Consider the following 22511-nt stretch of genomic DNA (forward strand, 5'->3'; position numbering starts at 1 on the left):
TAGGCGGTCGGTTCAGTAACAAGCTGCTCTGCCAAATACATAAGGCACTTAACATGCCAGTTCTATGCATCTTGTTCTCCAAAATCGGTCCTGGAGGGCCGGATCCATGCCAGATTTTTTAGATGAATACATTTATCTAGGGGGTAAAGGAGGGGAGAGGAGTTGCCCAAACGGCAAGGGCGGTCGTCTCGAATCTGGGGAACTGAGTTCGAGTCTCGTCAACGACGCTGAATATCCTGTGATTCTGGGCAAATCACTTAATCTCGCCATGCCTAACAAAAAGTGTAATGCAATTGGTGCTATGTAAAGCGCTCTGATACCTGATTCGGGTCAAGTTCACGCTATATAAAACTCAGTAAAATAATAAATAAATCTAAAGGGGGATATACTCAAAATCTGACATGGATCCGGCCCTCCAAGACCAACTTTGGAGAACCCTGCTTGCGCGTAGATCCCAGTCCACCATGCACACATCACCTCCTACCTTCAGTTCTGAGACGCTTAAACGGATAATTATGTTAAGGTCGACTCCTTCTGAAATTCTTTTCCTGAAACACTACATTAACAATCCAAGCATTTGAAAGTCAGACGAGCCTCACAGACCTGTCTTCACCTGCATGAGTCATATCATACCGTCATCTAATCAGAATGTGCTTAGAGAAGGGGTAGTCTAGCACTTATTAGAGAATATATAAGAAAAAAAGCATCAATGGTGGTCACCTGGACTCCTGAATATCAAATGACATTGCAACATTAAGAGTGTGATTTCACATATCAGAACTAAAAGCTCCAGGCTACTGCCAGGATGCTATTGTGCAGATGCATGAACTTATAGAAGCTTCTAGAACAAGTGGTACGACTCCAATGCACAATGAAGTGTTTTTGTCTTAAGACAAGTTACCCGACCTCTCGCAAGACAGTATGGCTACACTTCCTGCTTATCAGTATCTTCTGATAGGTCTATGCTGTTGTGTGTATATGAATAGTGAATGTGTGCATATATAGTGAGTGTGTGCATGCGCGCGCATCCGTGAAAACACTTGTTTACTATTTCCTCAAACAACTGAATTATATTAAATACTTTAAACATAGGTATTTGGCAACCTCTAGGACAGCCTATAATTAAACTGTGTTAATTGTGCTGCTACCTGTAGTAACGTACACCACTACAGTGGCTCGAGTTTTAAAGCTATGAATCTCAGGGCCCGTGTTGGCAAGGTTGTGGAGCTTACTAACCCCTTTGTACTGAGTTTACATCTAAGGGCGCACAGGGAGTCATTCCCTGTGAATAATTAATTTGCTGTTTTTGAAAGATAAAGAATCACAGGCTTCAACACTGTTAAGTTGGTTTTGGGTCCCCAGAGGACATCACGTTTGTGCGTGTCCCCACTGGTTTAATGTGGGGACCATGATGTTTGGTCATTTAATGTCAGCTGTAGATGATGGATCCCTGAACAGTGTCATGTATGTGCATGTTTGCATTGTGCTGAGGGGATTACCAGGTAATTGTTCATGCAGCTCTCTGATGGATGTTACATGTGGTTTTTCTGAGTCCCCAGATAGATCATGCAGTCTGTGTGTTCTCCTTTGTACTGCCGGTCACCGGTGTATTCAACTGTGTAGCCTTGGACCGTGTCATGTATGTGCATGTAACTTGCATGATCGAGGTAACTATTAGCGGCGATACTACGTGTCTCTTGGACCTCTTTCTAGTTCTCGCCGTCCTTTTTCCCATCTCCCCTCCCCCCCGCCCCCACCCCACCCCGGGGGCGGCAATCTGAGGGATAGCCCCGGGCGCCACAAGTTCTAGCTACACCCCTGGTTGTGAAAATCAGCAGATGAATGGAAGGAAGAAAGGATGAGTGAATAGATGCCTGGATGGAAAGGGATAATAGAGAGCTATTCTGGAGAGGGCCATAATGTCTAGTTTCATTTGCTTGGTGCCATAAGAACTTTGGTTCAAAGTGGGGGCTATTTTAATTTTCTGGCTACTCCCATTCAGGACCTGTCCAAAGATGAGTTATTATAGCACAAACCCAGAACAGAGAAGACGATTACCTAGAATACCTCTGCTCACCCAACGAAAAATCAAAATGAAGAACAATGCAGGTAAATCCTTGCACTGACTTTTCGATAGTATTGAGTTCAGTGGGTTATTTCTGTTGTAACTTGTTATGACTGGGGTTAGTGTTACAGAATGAGTAAAACGTGGGCATAGTTTTGGGGTTAGCACAAGGATAGCAGATAGTTTTAGGGTGACAGTGAGGGTTACAAATAGGTAAGTTAAGGAATGATGAAAGGGGTTTGGGTTAGATGTAGAGTTAAGTGAAGTGTCATCGGGTGGTCAATGATTAGTGTAGGATTTCTGGGGAGCATTACACTGTTTAGCTACATGTAGGTGTATCAAAGACGCGCCATTGTTCATAGAAATGATGGTAAACCAGGTACTACCTATTGATCTGGTGCACAGTAGACATCGCTCATAAGATCCGAGGAGGAACCTGCATCGAAGGACGCACATTGGCATTACTGTGGCTCAAGTACTCGTCTTCAACTGCTCTAGTGGTCAGGGAGGGTACATGGGAATCACCCCAATTAATTGGAACCATAGCTCCAAAAAGACAATTCTTTCTCTTTTGTCATGCATACACATAAGTTTCCGCCTGCATTCCATTTTGTGACCTCCATTGATATAAGTGGTAGTTGAGCATTCACACAGCCCTTTAGGCTACTATAACTAGCTGGTCACATTGCTGCAGAGAAATGCATATAAAGAGATATTGAGCAATGCATGGGTTGTGCCGTGCATGCATGATACAACATGTAAGGCTATTCGAGCCCACTTGACGACTAAAGAAAACTCTACACATGCGTGCAGTTTTTTTTGTGATGCACATTCCTGCATTAGCTTCCATTTGGTCACCATCATAAAGGTTATTTAAGACCCCCCTGATCTTGAAATGTATATTAAGTAGTGCAGCTACTACGGTCATAGAGGCATTCAATCTAATTACTAAGGAAATCAAAGTAGGGCTTTCTTCCCTTCGGAAGAGAAGAGCTGTAAAAACGAAGGGCTGGTTTGATCATGCCTCACGCTCATAAAAATCTGAAAAGGGCCTTATATACCTTACCCAGGAACATCTCTGAACTACTACATTGGAGATGGGCGTACAGGCTTGCCCTAAAACATCGAAAAAGGGATCTGTAAGAGGAGGCCTGGGAAAAATTGCAGGAGGCTAGCCGTAATAATGATAACACAGCATTTTGGTGCGTTATAAACTTTCCCTTCTTTAGTGATGATGACAAGCCCAGACTTGAGGTCGCAGTTGGTTAGCACATTTCTCCACATTATACGCCAATACAACAGCATGTGGCAGTAACAATCCTAGATTAGTGCTTGTGGCCAATTCCTCTATGTCCACATTCCCCCACAATACTTTGACCTCAATTTCACTCTGGAAGAGGTCAATTTGGGTCTAAGGTTGAGTAAAGGAGGCAAAGCACCGGGCCCAGATGGAATTCAGATTGATTACTTTAAGGCTAATATTAATTTTTGGGGCCCCCTCCTGACTCTTGTCCTTAGATCCTGTCAAAGTGTTGGATTATCATATTCTTGGTCGGAGTCCCATATTGTGCCAATATTTAAGAAGGGTGACCAAAATTCCCCTGTGCACTACAGACCCATTTCGTTGTTAGACTCATTAGTTAAAGTGGTTGGTTGTATGCTTTTATGTAGACTACAAGAGTGGGCGGATTGTAATAATATCGTCTCGGATTTACAATATGGATTTTGACCAGGAATTGGGACCACTGAGCAAGCCATCAATTTGAATGTGTCGATAGGCAAATACGTATATATTAAGCATGGTCGTTTGTTTATAGATTTTGTTGATCTATCCTCCGCCTTCGTAGTTCACTATAAACTTTGGTCTGTTATGATTTCAATGGGTGTACGTATAGTCAACTTTCTCAGATGTCTATACTCAGCTAGCACTGCAAGGATCTGTTTTGGTCTGAAAGGTCAGTGTACATGACCTTTTAGTATTCAAAAAGGGGTTTGACGAGGGTGCGTACTTGCCCCTTTTTTGTTTAACTTGTAAATTAATAGTTAGGGTAGCACTCTTGGTAACACATGTATGGATCTGCCTAAGGGTGGGCTTAGTTGGCGGAGAATTACTATGCAGAATCTCACAAAGTTGAACAAAAACTCAGTGAATTCCACAACTTCGCTCAGTCAGACTCCCACTTATTAAAACAGAGAACTCATATACTTTTGGTAAAATATCAAATATCTCTGTCTTTACATGCTAAAATGCATATAGTAATTTCACAAAAGTGAAAATGAAAATTTGGCTAGCAGTGAGAGAGGTGATGATTTTGGGGTCCTCCCTCACCTAGGGAGAGAACCAAGCAGATGCCTTGAAAACAAAGAGCACGTCTCTCGGTATCACCATGGACAAGCACTTGAACATGAAAGGTCGTATCAGCAATGTATGCAAAGGAGCTAACCACTTGATGAGATCACTCAGAAATATCAAACCTTTCCTTCCTCTAAATGATTTCAAGCAAGTGGTTCAAGCACTTGTCTTGCCGAGGTTAGACTACAGCAGTGCTACCCTCTGTGGCCTTTCCAAATACGCCCTGGCTCCACTAAGGGCTTCACTTAATGCGGCTGCTGGGCTGGTTACCAAGCGAAAAGATCATATATCCCCAGTCCTAAAATCCCTCAATTGGTTGCCCTTCGAAGTACAAATTCAATTAAAGATTGCTGTTCTTACACACACAGCCCTGTACTTTAACACTCCAACGCACCTTGCTCAAAAAACTTAAACAATCCTGTGGCGTAAGAGCTTCAAGAAGCGCCTCTACCCTCCTCCTGAAACCACTCATCCTTAATAAAAAGAGAAGTTGTCACCGAGCCTTCTCCGGAGCTGCCACTAAGATTTGGAACTCTCTTCCACCTGGAAGTTCGCAGAATCTCCTCATCGATGGCGTTCAAAGTGAAAGCCAAAAGATTCCTAATGAACAAATTCATACCCTAATAGGCTTAGACTCACGAGCCCGTTGACATTGCTCCTGCTGCCTTTGTTCTTGCATTTGATACAGCTCCCCCTTATTGTACACTGTGTCTCACCCTTGCTGTCCGCCTACACCTGTTTATTTTATTACCCAACAAAGACCACCTGAAACAGACATACAATACATATTCCGATGGTGTTGGAATACACTCAGTGTGTTAAAATACCCCTCACACACCAAAAGGGCCCTTGGTGTCATGCTTCATCATCGGGGTCTTCCCGCCCCCGCTGCGGGACGGGGCAGTGCTGCGACAAGCGGCTACGCCGGAGCACCTTTTAATTGTGAGTACTATGTGAGTGATAATGGAGTGAGTGTCAGTGAGGTCAGAAGTGATGAACAGTGAAATTAAAGTTAAAAAATACCTGGCCTGGTGTTTAGAAAAAATTATTTAATAGGCACTGGCTGGTATCGTTAAAAGGGGTGAGGCGGAGTGCAAGATCGGGTTACTAGTCTTGCTCTCCTGTGTGGGTCAACACAGGAGAGCAAGACTAGTAACCCGATCTTGCACTCCGCCTCACCCCTTTTAACGATACCAGCCAGTGCCTATTAAATAATTTTTTCTAAACACCAGGCCAGGTATTTTTTAACTTTAATTTCACTGTTCATCACTTCTGACCTCACTGACACTCACTCCATTATCACTCACATAGTACTCACAATTAAAAGGTGCTCCGGCGTAGCCGCTTGTCGCAGCACTGCCCCGTCCCGCAGCGGGGGCGGGAAGACCCCGATGATGAAGCATGACACCAAGGGCCCTTTTGGTGTGTGAGGGGTATTTTAACACACTGAGTGTATTCCAACACCATCGGAATATGTATTGTATGTCTGTTTCAGGTGGTCTTTGTTGATTATTTAGACGTTCATAAGAGGAGGATTAGCCCACCGCGGTGCCTTGTTGCACCACCTCTTCACTCCCTTTGTTGATATTTTTGGTTTTATTTTATTACCCTCCTAGTTGTCTCTTGCACTGTATTTTTTTTCTCCCACTTCTTCTTATGGATATTGTTATAGATATTGCTTTTTTCCTTCCTCCCATCATATTGTAAAGTGCTCTGTTATCCCTCGGGATCTTGTTCGCACTATATAAAACTTTATTAATAGAAATAAATACAAAATAATCTTGCTGAATGATTCAGTGGTGGTCCCATCCTCTCAGGACCACCCCCAGGCATGGGCGGAAAATCCGTTCCGCTCGCCGATTTTGTGGATTTTCGGGAAATCCGCAATCCGCGAGATTTGCGAATCTCCCGCAAAATCCGCAAATCCGCGAGCAGCGGATTTTGCTCGCACTGCTCGCACTGTTCGCGTGAGTTCGCGTGAGTTCGCGCCCCGCGAATAAGTGCAAAATTGCAGAAATACGATCTTAGCAAAACTGAAAGTAACTACTTACCAGGTTCAAAAGTTCAGGCTCATCATTAGTAGCCATTTCCTGTAGTGCTTCCTGAGGGGCCCCTCCAGAGTTCAGTTGCCAGTTGAAACTATTATGTGACCCTGCTCTGAACCTCAGAATAGTTACACATATGCCACAAAGGTCCTGAATTACAGCTAAGGGAGACAAGCAGGAGCCAGGCTGGAAGTTAAAATCCATTAATCAGCCCCTAATTCATTATTGTCAGTTGGGGCAGGGCAGGTGTTGTAACTAATTTTGCAACAATGAAAGCACTTAGCAAGTGCAAAAGATCACTAATCAGGGCGCACTAAGGAAGCAGGTGCCAGCTAAAAAAATATTCTGTGACACATTAATCAGCCCCAAATTAATTCAGGTCACTTGAGGCAGGGAAGGTGTGCTTTGCTTTGCCGAAAATAATGTACACTGGACAACCAGAGGGTGTGGTGATGAAACAGAGGGTGGCATGGGTGGGCCAGAGGGTGGCATGAGTAGTCAGAGAGTGGCAGTGGTGACAGAGAGTGGCAGTGATGAAGAAGAGTGTCCCAAACAGGCTGGACACGTAGAAACAACAAGTTCGCGAAACTTGCGACCCGACAGGTAAGTTCGCAATTTGCGAAAGTGTACAAAACCCTCGCGAACTGGCAGAAACACGGGCGAACACAAAAAAAAAAAAATCCGCAAATTCACGGGAATTCGCGGATTTCGCGGATTGCGAATCCGCAAATCCGCAAAATTCGCGAACGCGAGATCCGCAAAATTCGCCCATGCTATGGGCAAAAATACAATCCCAAATAAAGGACCTGCAAAGCATTATGGGACGAGATTAGCAGTGGGCAGGGAATATTATAGTATCCAATATCAAAATAATTCTACGAAGAGCTGCAGTGCAACTAGTGGTTGCTAGGTGTCCCTCACAAGTCAAATGCAAAAGCATTGAAATTATTACATCAAGCTGCAGTTCCACTAGTCGTTACTAGGTGTCTCTCACAAGTCAAATGCAACAGCTGCCAGAAAATGCCTTTTTTTTAAAACCTTCTTGCTTTTCCCAAAATGCTGTTCTAATTTTGTGTGCCATTCTGAGTTGGGTGCAACATACCTAGCAGATCTGATAAAGGTTCAGCTGGTGGTTCTCTGGCATAAGATTTGGACATAAGACTATATGGAACTTAATCGTGTCATTGTAAAGGACTGTTGTGGCTTGGAGTTTGCCCAAAACATCCCATGGTTAAAGTTCATCAAGCAATTTATGTCAGACATTAGCCACCCGAATACTATGATCATCCAGAAACCTTGAGTAACATCACGAGGAAATCATTAAAGCAAAAATGTCTAAATTTACTTGAGGAACTGAGGTTGTCTGTTTAATTGATTAAACCTACTGTTTCCCATTACCAAATGACTTTGACCACCTTTTCTATGCAACCTTATTTAGTTAACATTCTTGATGCTCAGCATAGGTTTGTTCTGACACGTTTTAGGCTTGATTTTTTCCACCACCTGACAAGCTTTCCGAATATTAATAACTGGTCACGCAAACTAATGTATTGTCAATGTGATAAGACTTCCAAACAATTAACTATGCATATATTGTTTTTTGTAAATTTTATACAGACTTGAGAAATTCTTTTATCAAGCCGCTAATGAAATCTTTACATTTTTTTTTAAAACATATTTTATTGAATTTACCGTACATCCATTCCACAGTATTCTGGTTACAATTCTTACATAGTAGTCCCACTATTAGCACAACCATCAAAAAAATGCACTTCAAATCTGTCATCTTATAGTCAGGGACATACGATTACGCAGTCTAATACTGTACATTATACTTCACACATTGCAGGTACATTCAGCCATTGAATAAAGTGTAGTATTCACACTAAAATGTTAAAGAAGAAAAATAAAACCTAAATCCCCCCACCCCCCACCCTAAAGGGGTAAGGTCTGTGTCCAATTAACGCCCACACTGCTGTTACATCTAATGGGTGGGCAGTGCCCTAGTGGCATCCAGTCCAAACAGCCAACTACGCCTTTTGCCGCATCTATATTCTACAACAGATCTAGTGGTCGAGTCCCCAACACACAATATCTTGTCTTAAGACATCAAATCCAAGTCTTGCATACGCATCCCTTCCAACAGAACCCCCCATTCAAGTGAGATCGGGGTCTTACGAAGGCCTCTAATTTCTTCTCTGCGCAGTGCCGCACTTTCCGCTCCACCCCATCGTAATAATTCCGCATGCCATTCATTTACTTCAGGGGGTTTGCGAGATTTCCATTTCCTAGTTATATTTCGAACAGCTAACAAACATGCAAGATTTACAAATCGGTATTGCACTTTGTGAGTAGTGTTCCGAGTATGGAGCCCCAGGATGCATTCCACTGCTGTATCAGTAATGGCTAACTTCGTGGAAGATTCTATAATTTTTCGTACCGTGTCCCAATATCTCCGCAGTCGTGGGCAGTCCCATACCATCTGTATAAAACCTGCTCCCACTAACTGTGTCTTGGGGAACATCCTATCTAGTCTATGCGGGGTTAAATAAGCACGATGCAGCACCATCAATTGTATAAATTCGAACCTCGCATTCCGAGGGATCTTCCTAGGGTGTTCCAGTACTATCGCCCATTCTCTGTCCGACAATTCTTCCCCTACTTTCGTTTCCCAGTGAGTCTTCAACATTTCCAAGGAAACCCTCGTGTGTGCACTAATGCCAGTATACAACCATTTGATCAAATGGCGTCCGCCACCCATAAAATACACCATCTTAATCAGTTCATTCTCAGGGGGGGGTGTTCTCTGAGGGGCCCAAGTCTTTTTGATAAACCCAATCAGTGCCGTGTGCGTTAGAAACATAGATGCCGGGGCGCCAGTGTGTCGTATTAGGGTATTGTGGTCCATTAGTGTTTCCTCCGCAAACAAATCAGCTACCATACTTATACCAACCTCCAACCAGGGTGCTAGTGTGCGCTTCGTTAGTCTCCCACTGGCCAGCGTTATCCCAAGCAATGGTATATTCCCTGCATATCTATGCCCCCGTATTTTAGCGCCGCTCTCCAGCATCGTAGTAACGTCTGCAGTAGCAGAGGAATCTCCGCTGTAATCCTACTGCCCGGTAGTAATAAGGCGTGTATCTTGCCGTTATCCAAGTCTGTAACCGTGCAATCAATTTCATGTAAATTACGACCCGCTGTCCAGTAGGACAGCCATTGTAGCTGACATGCATAATAATAAGCGCGAAAATCTGGCACTCCTAGGCCTCCTGCCACAGTTCCAACTTGAAGTTTTTTTAGACTAATGCGCCGTCTGCCCTTACCCCAGGTAAGATCAATTAGCAGAGTGTTCAGTAAGTTAAAGGTGTGCTGTGGCACTAACAAAGGTAGATTCATGAAGTAATACACCAAACGAGGCAACACAACCATTTTAGCGATAGCTGCTCTGCCTGTAATAGAAAGCGGCAACGCCGTCCAGAACGCAATACTAGATCTCAGCGCCCTGATTGCCTTATTCAGATTACCCTCCAACATATCCTCATGCCTCCTATAGATTTGTATGCCTAGGTAGCGAAATGTCGAAGGCGTGACCTGAATTGTGGTGTCACCAATATCCAGTTCAGTAGTGCCCATCCCATCCGTAAAGAAAACGGCGTGCGTCTTAGTAGTGTTTAAAGCCAGTCCCGATATTCGCTCGAACCTATGAAACGCCTCAAATAATGCGACCAGAGGGGTGCGAAGGTCAGATATATACAAAAGTATATCGTCAGCGTATGCAGAGAATAAATGAGTCGTATTACCCAAACGTATCCCCAGATCCATAAAGTCCCGTCGTAAGTGTATAGCCAACGGCTCCAAGGCTAAAATAAAAAGAAGGGGGGATAACGGGCAGCCCTGTCTCGTGCCTTTATGTATGGTGTATTCTCCCGATATGTATCCTCCCGTCCTAGTACGCGCCGTAAGGGCATCGTATAATATTCTCACCCATTTAATATAGTCTTCCGGGATGCCAAATTTCCCCAGTGCTTGGAACATATACTCCCACTGTATGGAATCAAAAGCCTGTCGTAAGTCAAGTGAGAGACAACCAGCATATGGACATCTTTTCGGGGCTTCCGCCAATAAATAATGCAATTTCCTTATGTTTAGAGATTTACTTCGGGCAGGCAAAAAAACGGTTTGGTCAGTATGTATCAGCTTTGATAAGTGTGGAACCAGTCTATTTGCGAGCACCTTACTCAATATTTTATATTCCGTAGACAACAGCGACAGAGGTCGATAATTCACCATATCAGTGTGTTCCCTACCAGGCTTTGGGAGCGCAATGACCAGTGCTTGTGCCATCGTAGTAGGCAGAGAGCCCTTCTCCCACACTTTCTTATATAAACCCACCAACTGGGGTACCAACGCCTCTGCATAAGTATCATAGAATTCAATTGGTAAGCCATCAATACCAGGCGTTATGTTGCGCGGCAACCCCTTCATAGCCACTCTAATCTCCTGTGATGTAATGCTGCCTGTAAGCCCCTTACGCATCCATTCTGGAATCGTCGGGTATGCTAGGTCAGATAGAAAGGCCGCCGTGTGTTGCCCAGTAGGGTCGTCAGATGCCCTGTATAATGTAGCATAGTAGTCATGTAATGCCGTATTAATTCCCCCTTGAGTAGTGATTATGTCGCCAGTATCTGTGATAATTCTGGGTATGACCACAGAAGGAGGGGGATCTCGTAGAATGCGAGCCAGCATGGCTCCCGCCCTGTCCGCCTCACTGTGAGTGCGTTGTGTGAATGCTCCATAATCCATTACTCTCAAAGATTCCAACAGTTCCGCATGACGGATCCGCACCTCCTGTAGAGGCTCCCTTTTCCCCTCATCTGTGATTGCCTCTTTCTCAAGTGTTCCCATTGTCCCTTCCACCTCTACTAGTGATTTATGCAATTCCTGTCTTGCTCCTACCGTTGTACCTATGGCCCTGCCCCGCACCACTGCATTAAAAGCATCCCATTCTATCAGTTTATTGGAGGCTGTGCCGCCGTTTTCCACAAAATAATTTTCGATAGCATTGGATATAGTAGTACAGAAAACTTGATCCTCCAAGTGCTGCGGCCAAAGACGCCATGTGGGGACTGGCGTGGGTATCCTACCCCACGCAATTACGGTTTCCAACGGGTTATGGTCAGAAAAGGTCTTGGGAAGGTAAGTGGAGTCCAGCACTTGCATAGCTATCCTACCCGTACAGAGTAGCCTATCTATTCTCGTGTGGAGGTCATGTACTACAGAATAATATGAGTATTCCCTATTAAGTGGGTGCCGCATTCGCCACACATCTTGTAGATCCCAACCCTCCATCCAGTGTGATAATGCCTCAGTTTGTCTCAACACAGCAGTGGCCTGCAATGGTGGGTGTGATCTAGCCAACGACACATCCAGTACTACATTACAGTCCCCTCCCAACATCCAGGGATAGGCCTCCCAACCCGCTAATGCTCCGCTCAGTTGACTCCAATAGTGATTCTGCTCATAATTAGGGGCGTAAAAAGTACCCAGCACCACCAGCTGGCCATCTAGGAGCCCTTTAACAAACACATATCTACCCTGTTTATCGATTCTCTGTTCCTGGGCTTCAAAGGGTACCCCGTGTCTTATCCAGATCGTGGCTCCCCTAGCTTAATTAGAATATACAGTGGAAAACACTTGTCCCCTCCATTTTTTCCTGAGCTTCGCAACTTCGGTCTCTATCAAGTGTGACTCTTGTAAGTAAACTATTTGCGCTTTGCGGCGTTGTAGCTGGGCATGTATCCTGTGCCGTTTATGCACCGTGCCCATCCCCCTTATATTCCATGTTATAATTTTATACTTTCCCGGTATATGCATTTAATCATCAAACATAGCACGTAATGACAGAACAGTAAAGAACTGCAGATTCGGAGATCAGCAGTAGCAGAAAATCCAAGACCGTAACCCAGCCCTCCCTCCACAATACGCGGTCCAATCGGAAACAAACATCGGACCAAAACTCCCATAAACTGATCCAACTTACACTTAAGGATCCTCGCGTAATCTATAAACTGTATTAACATTAAGATCACTAAAATGAAAGAAGTTACATTGCGCTTGCGCTATAGGGGGGGTTGTGCCTGCGCCTTGCACATTCTATTACGTATTTGGTAATCAAAAAAGAAGAATGGACACTTGTTACCACTTTAACCATTGGTTAAAATTGGACACTCTCATAAACGCGGTGTTACTCGTGCGGTGTATGTTTTTCTTCCGCCCCTCACACGCGTTATGGCATTTATCATCGAGTGTGCCAATAACGTGCTGTATGCCAAGCCTCAACCCGAGGCAACCTCTGGCGTTAGTGGCAGTGTCCAGAGATAAGGGAAGGTAGGGCACCCAAAAAAAGGGAGGTTAAGAAGCTAATACTGCACCGGTGAAAGTTTTATTAAAAGGGGGGGGTGAAGTATTGCTAATAAAATAAATTACGGTATAATAGGAGATCGGGTTAATGGATCTCTTTATACCTTTTTGATAGCGTCAACATGTTTCTGCTCCATATCGCCCAGCCGGGTCTACGGAGCATTCGTCAGGACAGGTACACAATACAAACAACAATTAAATGAAAAATACTAGCACCATTTGTGTAGTAGCGATATATGTCGAATTCTCGTCTTTTCAGGAATTTGTCTGAAAAAAGAAATAATTCTGCATTTAGGAATTCAGTCTTATGGGTGCAACTCTAGCATACAAGGAATCTCTCACCATTTTGTGGAGAATAGCTTTAATTAAGTGAAAGCCAAATTTATAAAAAGGGAGGAAGGAAGAACTGGTATAGTTCTATGAGGCAAAACGTGGTACTTATGGCTTCTTTAGGAGGATTTTTAGTTAAATGCTGCAAGTAGCCTCGCATGTATGAAAAGGTCTGACAAGGTGGTTAGCTCAGTGTGGGGTTCAAGGCTATGTCGGTCAACACATGCAGGGCAGAAGGATTTAGTGCAGCGTTCAGTTTTAAAACGGAACATGTGAGTCTTACAAAGCGAGGTGTGCACATGTTTGAAAACGCGGTAATCTTACCTAATGTATTTTCTGAGAGAAGCTTCAGTCAGGTGGCAACGGGACTCTCTGGTCCCAGACTGAAACGGAAAGATAGAGGGGGCCTTCAGGTAGAGTTCTTACCTCTTAATCATAAAGTGTTTGCCTGGAAGCGGCCGCCATTCTTACCAGCGTGTGGGAAGTTCCCGGCGCTTGTGCTGTCTCTGCAGAGCTTCTCTCAGAAAATACATTAGGTAAGATTACCGCGTTTTCAAACATGTGCACACCTCGCTTTGTAAGACTCACATGTTCCGTTTTAAAACTGAACGCTGCACTAAATCCTTCTGCCCTGCATGTGTTGACCGACATAGCCTTGAACCCCACACTGAGCTAACCACCTTGTCAGTCCTTTTCATACATGCGAGGCTACTTGCAGCATTTAACTAAAAATCCTCCTAAAGAAGCCATAAGTACCACGTTTTGCCTCATAGAACTATACCAGTTCTTCCTTCCTCCCTTTTTATAAATTTGGCTTTCACTTAATTAAAGCTATTCTCCACAAAATGGTGAGAGATTCCTTGTATGCTAGAGTTGCACCCATAAGACTGAATTCCTAAATGCAGAATTATTTCTTTTTTCAGACAAATTCCTGAAAAGACGAGAATTCGACATATATCGCTACTACACAAATGGTGCTAGTATTTTTCATTTAATTGTTGTTTGTATTGTGTACCTGTCCTGACGAATGCTCCGTAGACCCGGCTGGGCGATATGGAGCAGAAACATGTTGACGCTATCAAAAAGGTATAAAGAGATCCATTAACCCGATCTCCTATTATACCGTAATTTATTTTATTAGCAATACTTCACCCCCCCTTTTAATAAAACTTTCACCGGTGCAGTATTAGCTTCTTAACCTCCCTTTTTTTGGGTGCCCTACCTTCCCTTATCTCTGGACACTGCCACTAACGCCAGAGGTTGCCTCGGGTTGAGGCTTGGCATACAGCACGTTATTGGCACACTCGATGATAAATGCCATAACGCGTGTGAGGGGCGGAAGAAAAACATACACCGCACGAGTAACACCGCGTTTATGAGAGTGTCCAATTTTAACCAATGGTTAAAGTGGTAACAAGTGTCCATTCTTCTTTTTTGATTACCAAATAACTGTTACCGGGGTGATGAATGGACCGTCGACCCTACTCCCCAATTTTTGATTAATTGCCTCTGAAGCAGCGCACAGCTGCGGGAGTCCTTGACCAACAGTGTGACACTCAGTATAGTGTAACTCCACTGTTGTAGAACTGGTAGATCATAAACAAAATGGAGGATAACGTGGGATTGAGCTTCACTGGAGAAGACATCAACGAAATATTGGCAGGCCAATCTTTACTGCAAAACACAGACTTAACGCAAGCCCTGGCCCAAACAGACGACTGGGAAAGTCTTAGTGAGAAGAAGAGAGAACAAATTCGTACTGCCATTCATGGCATAATAATGACAGAGTATCTGAGGTCCAAATCAGCCCCAAGAGGACTATGGGTTAATAATGCCCCTAGAATTTTTCTGCACGACTTAGCATTTCGTCGTGATTGGTCATCAATTTCTTGGAAATGTACTCTAGATTACCTGGTTTTAATAGTTAAAACAGCAAAGAGACTGTCTGATGCTCTATTGATTCAGATACAAGCATGCGAAGATGAACTGAAAAAAGCAATCAACCCAGCGATATATCAAAAGAGGTTGGAGGAGATAACAAAAGAAATGAATGACACCCATGAATACCTCATGCAAAATAAACTTCAAAAACTCGCAAAAGATCTCAAGAAGTTCAGCCAGGAACGCATGCATCCATACACAAAAGAGGAGTACACAGGCCCTAATGCAGGATCAGATAACGAATCTTCAGATAGAAACACCTCAGAAGGTTCAGAATCAGGATCCGAGGATTCCATACCCAGAAGAGGCCGCTACAATTACCGGAATCAAAGACCCAGGAGAAGCAATAGATGGCAGAGACCTTACTATCAGGGGAACCAAATGCCATACTTTCAACCTTTCATCCCCCCATATGCAGGCTGGATGAACCCCTACAATCACAGTATGCAACCATTGCCTCCACAAATGGGAAATCAACATACTGCCGGAAATGAAAACACTCATCCTCAACAGCCTTTTTTAGGGAGAGGCCAGAATCAATCCCGCGGAAGAAAAAAGAACATCAATTGGCAAGACCAGCAACGCAACATACAAACAAGGAGCATGGCAACGGCCAAACCGAGTACGAGCAAGAACAACTGATCGTCAACTTGACCGATGTAGTCCTAACAGATGACCAAACAAGAGTCTTGAACAAAGGCCTGGGATTTGTCCCTACCCCCCCATTAGACACTTTCAAACTCAAGTGCGAACTCTCTGAGTTCTGTAGAACCCTAAAATTGAAATCATTCTTCATGGGCACAGAATACAGGAATGAGGGAGACACGTCCTTACGGAACAAATCCAAATTTAATCCACCGAATAGTGCCATTCCTGTAGAAATACAGACCTTTGAACAAGCATTGCTAAAAGGAATAGACGACCTTGACAAAACTAAAAAACACACTTTCCAAAATCTGTCTAAAAAAGAACGTCTAGCCTTGGAAGAACTGCAGCAGAATACAGAAATTATCTTGAAACCTGCGGATAAAGGGGGAGGAATCGTTATCCTAAGCAAACAAGTATATGACGAACAATGTCTGAACCTCTTGGCAGATACAAAATTCTACCAACGAATACTAACGGACCCTACCCCCAGACTCCAGAACACCATTTCAATAATGGTCTATGAGGCTGAAATCAATTCTTGGATTTCTAAAAAAGAAGCAGAATACTTGATAACCAAAGAACCAAAAACACCGTTCTTTTACTCTCTTCCCAAGACTCATAAAAACAGAGTCCCCCCTCCTGGACGCCCCATAGTTTCGGGGATTGGTTCTCTATTAGAACCATTATCTAAATTCGCTGATGAGTACCTAAAACCCATGGTGCAAAAGACACCCACCTACCTTAAAGACACCCGGGATCTACTCATCCAACTATCCAATAAAACATTCGACCCAGACACTATGGTACTGGTAGGACTGGATGTGGAACAACTATACACCAGCCTCCCACAGAAGGAAACTCTCCAAATGTTAGAAGACCAACTATATATGGAGGAGTGGACCTACAGGACACCCAGACACTTTGTCCTGGAGTGCTGTCGTCTAGCACTCACTGAGAATTTTTTCGAATACAATGGTGACCTATACCTCCAATCCCATGGAACATCTATGGGCAGTTCCTTTGCCCCCTCGGTGGCGGGTCTTTATGTGAGCCAGTTTGAGAACAACTTTGTCCTCAATGAAACTAACCCATACGTTTCCAGTATTTTATACTGGAAACGTTATATAGATGACATTCTATTGATCTGGCACACTAACCAAGACCTAAAACTCTTTATGAATTGGCTAAATGAGAGGGACAAGTGGCTGAATTTCACCTACACCGTGAGTAAAACCCAGTTGGATTTCCTAGATCTCACGATCTTTGTAGAAAACGGAAAGCTGGAAACAAAAACATATACGAAACCTACAGCAAAGAACAGCCTTTTATCTTATAAAAGCTATCACCCAAAAGCCCTCAGGGACAATCTACCTTACAGCCAATTTTTAAGACTCAAAAGAAATTGCAGTAAAAAAACGGATTATGAAATACAATCAAAGGAACTGTGCAAAAAACTGAAATCAAGAGACTACACGTCAGCAACCATCACAAAGTGTTGTAAAAGAGCTAAAAACCAGCCAAGGGATTGCCTCCTACAAATCAATAACAAAGAACCCAACCAAGATCTAGTAACTTGCGTAACAACTTTCTGTCCTGCGACATATGATGTGCAAAAACTCATCAATAAAAACTGGTCTATTCTGTGTACTGGAAAACAAACCTGGCCGAAGCCACGTTTTGCCAACAAACGGACAAAGAACTTAAAAGACCTACTTGTCCACACTCGCCCAATCGTACCCAAAACCAAACCCACTGATCTGAGAAGTCTAGAAATGTCACCAGTCACAGGACACTATCCCTGTGGCTCTTGCCAAGTGTGCAAATTAACAACCTTCACACAATCACTACAACTTACCGACTCACTCACCTGGACACAAAAACAACATACGAATTGTAATTCGACCCATGTGGTCTATATGATCCAGTGCCCATGTGAGAAGAAATATATCGGTATGACTTGTAGAAAAGTCAAGACCCGCATAGGGGAACACAAAAGTAATATTCGATTAAAAAAGAACAACACGAAACTTTGTTCCCACTTCGTTGACCAAAATCATGATTGTGAAGAAATGAGATGGACAGTCCTTGAAAAGCTAACAGACAGACCGTGGAATGCCACACAAATTTTATTCGAAAAAGAGCAACGATGGGTAGACCGATTGAAAACCCATCTATTTGGGCTCAATGATAATATTCCCTGGTGCCAGTTCTCGTAAAATTCAGAATACCTGTGCCTGATAATGCACCAATTGGTGTTGCTATAATAACCTCTCCCCACAAAATAGATAAGCCCTATTTTTCTATTTTCCTAATTTTTGGCAGAAAATCATTAACAGTTAATAATATCATTACAACTTGCAGCATTTTCGTATAATTACGAATATGATTTTCAACCACAATGATTTGTAGTTCCAATACCCGACGGGGGTTTTCTAATGTGAACCTGCTGATAGCATTAACAGAGTTAGAGTCTTTCTTCTAGCTCTATTACAGCCCCAACCTACAATTGCAACAGGAAACCGGCATCTAGTATCCGGGGGCAGAGACAGCACAAGCGCCGGGGACTTCCCACACGCTGGTAAGAATGGCGGCCGCTTCCAGGCAAACACTTTATGATTAAGAGGTAAGAACTCTACCTGAAGGCCCCCTCTATCTTTCCGTTTCAGTCTGGGACCAGAGAGTCCCGTTGCCACCTGACTGAAGCTTCTCTCAGAAAATACATTAGGTAAGATTACCGCGTTTTCAAACATGTGCACACCTCGCTTTGTAAGACTCACATGTTCCGTTTTAAAACTGAACGCTGCACTAAATCCTTCTGCCCTGCATGTGTTGACCGACATAGCCTTGAACCCCACACTGAGCTAACCACCTTGTCAGTCCTTTTCATACATGCGAGGCTACTTGCAGCATTTAACTAAAAATCCTCCTAAAGAAGCCATAAGTACCACGTTTTGCCTCATAGAACTATACCAGTTCTTCCTTCCTCCCTTTTTATAAATTTGGCTTTCACTTAATTAAAGCTATTCTCCACAAAATGGTGAGAGATTCCTTGTATGCTAGAGTTGCACCCATAAGACTGAATTCCTAAATGCAGAATTATTTCTTTTTTCAGACAAATTCCTGAAAAGACGAGAATTCGACATATATCGCTACTACACAAATGGTGCTAGTATTTTTCATTTAATTGTTGTTTGTATTGTGTACCTGTCCTGACGAATGCTCCGTAGACCCGGCTGGGCGATATGGAGCAGAAACATGTTGACGCTATCAAAAAGGTATAAAGAGATCCATTAACCCGATCTCCTATTATACCGTAATTTATTTTATTAGCAATACTTCACCCCCCCCTTTTAATAAAACTTTCACCGGTGCAGTATTAGCTTCTTAACCTCCCTTTTTTTGGGTGCCCTACCTTCCCTTATCTCTGGACACTGCCACTAACGCCAGAGGTTGCCTCGGGTTGAGGCTTGGCATACAGCACGTTATTGGCACACTCGATGATAAATGCCATAACGCGTGTGAGGGGCGGAAGAAAAACATACACCGCACGAGTAACACCGCGTTTATGAGAGTGTCCAATTTTAACCAATGGTTAAAGTGGTAACAAGTGTCCATTCTTCTTTTTTGATTACCAAATAACTGTTACCGGGGTGATGAATGGACCGTCGACCCTACTCCCCAATTTTTGATTAATTGTACATTCTATTACGTGTCATACATCTGCCAGGTTGAGCTACTACGGCACAAGAGAGCTAATACTTGGTGCCTGTGTAAATGAGAAAAAGAAACTACGCTGCCTGGGAGAGGGGATCATCGCAGCCGCAGAGTAAAAAGAAACTCTTAGAGTCTACAATACTTGTGTGGGTCCATCAGCCAAACAGGTTTGTAATCAGCTGCGGCGTTGCTGAGGGAAATAGAGCCACACTGCCCTCAGAGTCTGACTCATGAGTGTCATCTTCTTCCGAGGAAGATTTATGCACCGATCTCGGTGCGTTCGTGAAGGTCGCTGTGGCCAACACCGCCTGTTGTTTGGTCTGTTGCATCTGTTGCGAAGTGACTCGCACACTCTCGTTAGTCCTCCTTAATCTACGGCCTCTGCGTCTCGTCGTTGGAGCCGCCACTGATTTCCCCCTCTCCTCCATGAGCAGAGCCTTTTCCTCCGCGTTAGTAAGTTCCATTACTTCCAACCAATCCTTCACATCTCCAGGGCTCTCAAAAAAGTACGATTTTTGGTTGTGAATGATCTTGAGGCGTGCCGGGAACAAGAGCGCATATTGTAACTGCAAATCACGAAGTCGTCTTTTCACTGCCATGAAGGAGGCTCTCTGTGCTTGCACCATCATGGTGTAGTCCGTGAACAGTGAGATTTGTGCGTTCTCAAAATTAATCTGCGCCGCCGTTCTGGCTTTTTGAAGCAGTACATCCCTGTCGCAGTAGTTTAGAAACTTTACTATAAGGGGTCTCGGGGTAGCGCCTGGTTTCGGCCGTCCCGTTGGTATCCTGAGGGCCCTCTCGATACAGTATTGCGCAGATAGCGCCTCTGTTGTCATATTATCTTTAAACCACTGCTCCATGTACCCCACCGCATCCGGTTCCTCGCTTCTCTCTGGCAGTCCAATTACGCGGACATTATTCCTGCGTGCCCTCCCTTCTGCATCCTCCACTCTGTCTATCAATGTGGCTACCTGAGTCTGTAGCTGCTTCATGTCAGAATCTGTTTTCTTTTGCTTGGGCAAGAGTTCCGCCAATGCCATCCCTTGCTCCTTGACCGTCTCTGCTGTCTTGACATGATCTGCCCTAAGCAGGTTCAGCCCTGTGGATAGGGACCATATCTGGAGCTCCAGTGCCTTCCGCGTGTCTCGTACCTCCCGTAAGATGAGGTCCAGCTTATCCTCTGAAGTGGATTTCATTGTTGGGCGTACGTACCCCGAGCCCAGCACCTCATCCGTGCTCTCCGGTTCTCCTTGGGATTGGTTAGTACCCCGCGATTCTAGCATCTTCTGCTTGGTGCGTCCCACTTTACCCATTGTCCACTAAAGAAGCGTGACCCTCAAAAGCACAGGTCAGAGCGGGCACGTTTGCAATCCTGCCCCAAGCCACCCGCGCAATTTACTCCTTTAATGCTGCAGTAGGCGTCCGGCGAGGACGCCACGACCGACTGATCCTGTCAGGACCAAACTTCACAGGTATAGCGCCCAGATGATGTCTCTCCAAACCCCACAGCCTCACTGCAGCACTCTCCCGTCCCCCACTGTGCAGTCACCAGCCGCAACAGACGACAGTTCCTCTCAAGGTGTTTGTGTAATGGCCTTGTTCAGCGCAACTCTACGCTAATGCCACTGTTGAAGATAATAGCGCCCACAGAGAGTGCGCCGGTCAATAAATCCCACCTCATCAGGGCCCCAACAGTCCACAAGATGCAGCGCTGTCGTAAGGCCTCACCGAGTGTGTCTCCGGCGTCTCCCCTCAGTTGACAGACCGGTTCCAGTCGCCCAACAGGAGATACGGGTGGTGGGGGGGAGCTTCTCCTGTCCGCCTAATGCTCACTGCCCCACATCAAGTGTCTGGCCCTCGCTGGGGTATATTTCATGCTGTGCACGTCTGGTGGCAGTTCAGGCAATCACAACCCCCACAGGAGGCTGCTCCCCACGGTCACAGCACATAAGTATTGGCGTCCCGATCAGAGGCAAATGGTCACCGCCATCTTGGGGATCTCTCGTTCTCTACACTTTGCACCCAGGTAGGGGTCGGGTCTTCTGTCACAGCCCGCTTCGTCTGCCAGACTCAGCAGGGTAGCGCACCGTAGTCCCTCCTTGCAATGTGCACACTTCCCCAGAGGTCACCACCGTGGGAGAGTAGGCCTCACCTCATCCCCGGCCTTTCCTAAACGCGTGCCCTGGCTCCCGGTCACCGGACCTTCCACAGGGGCCGGCGCGATTGCAATCTCTAGTCGGTTTACCCCGTCGTGCCGTGCATTGCCAAAGTGCCTCTTTGTCCTTCTCTACCGCTTCTGTCTCCGAGAGGCTGTCCTCCGGTATCGCGGCTGCAGGATTACACCGCTGCCCAGCACACGGCCTCCGCAGTCTTCACCAGGCCGTAACACTCCCCACGTTCCGTTGCATCTATTTCAGTCAGGAGCGACTCCGATCATTCCGCTCCGTCCGCACTCCCTTATACTACAGCCGTAGGCAGTCAATTATTACAATTTAGGCAGATAAGTTCAGGATTTTGGAGGCTCGAGTCCGGAGCTCTCCTAGCACACGTCCGCCATGCTCGGCTGCTGGCCACGCCCCCTCCAATGAAATCTTTACATTTTAAGCAATGTAGGTCGGCTTTTTTACATTTACCACTCCATCCAAATTTGTATATATGTATGATTTTAGCAATATTTTTCAGGGCGGTTATCTTCAAAAGAAAGTCACTGCAGGATGAGCAGATTATTACTGCCTTATGCTAAAATGTGTCTGTACTTTATTATCTTTGTTTTTAACCTATTTTTGCAAATTTTTATTGTACTGTATTTTATTATGTACACTTTTATGATACACTGTGTGAATCAAATAAAGATGATTTCATTTATTAAGTAGTAACCATGTTTATATACATCTGAGCTTTTTTTATACTAAAGCATGGTCTCCTTCAAAAGAGTGATAAACTGTTAAATCCTAGATAAGATTGGCCTCAGTGTGCCCTAGCTCTAAAAATGGGT

Source organism: Lissotriton vulgaris, chromosome 10 (genome assembly GCF_964263255.1).
Source record: "Lissotriton vulgaris chromosome 10, aLisVul1.2, whole genome shotgun sequence".
NCBI classification, from domain to species: domain Eukaryota; kingdom Metazoa; phylum Chordata; class Amphibia; order Caudata; family Salamandridae; genus Lissotriton; species Lissotriton vulgaris.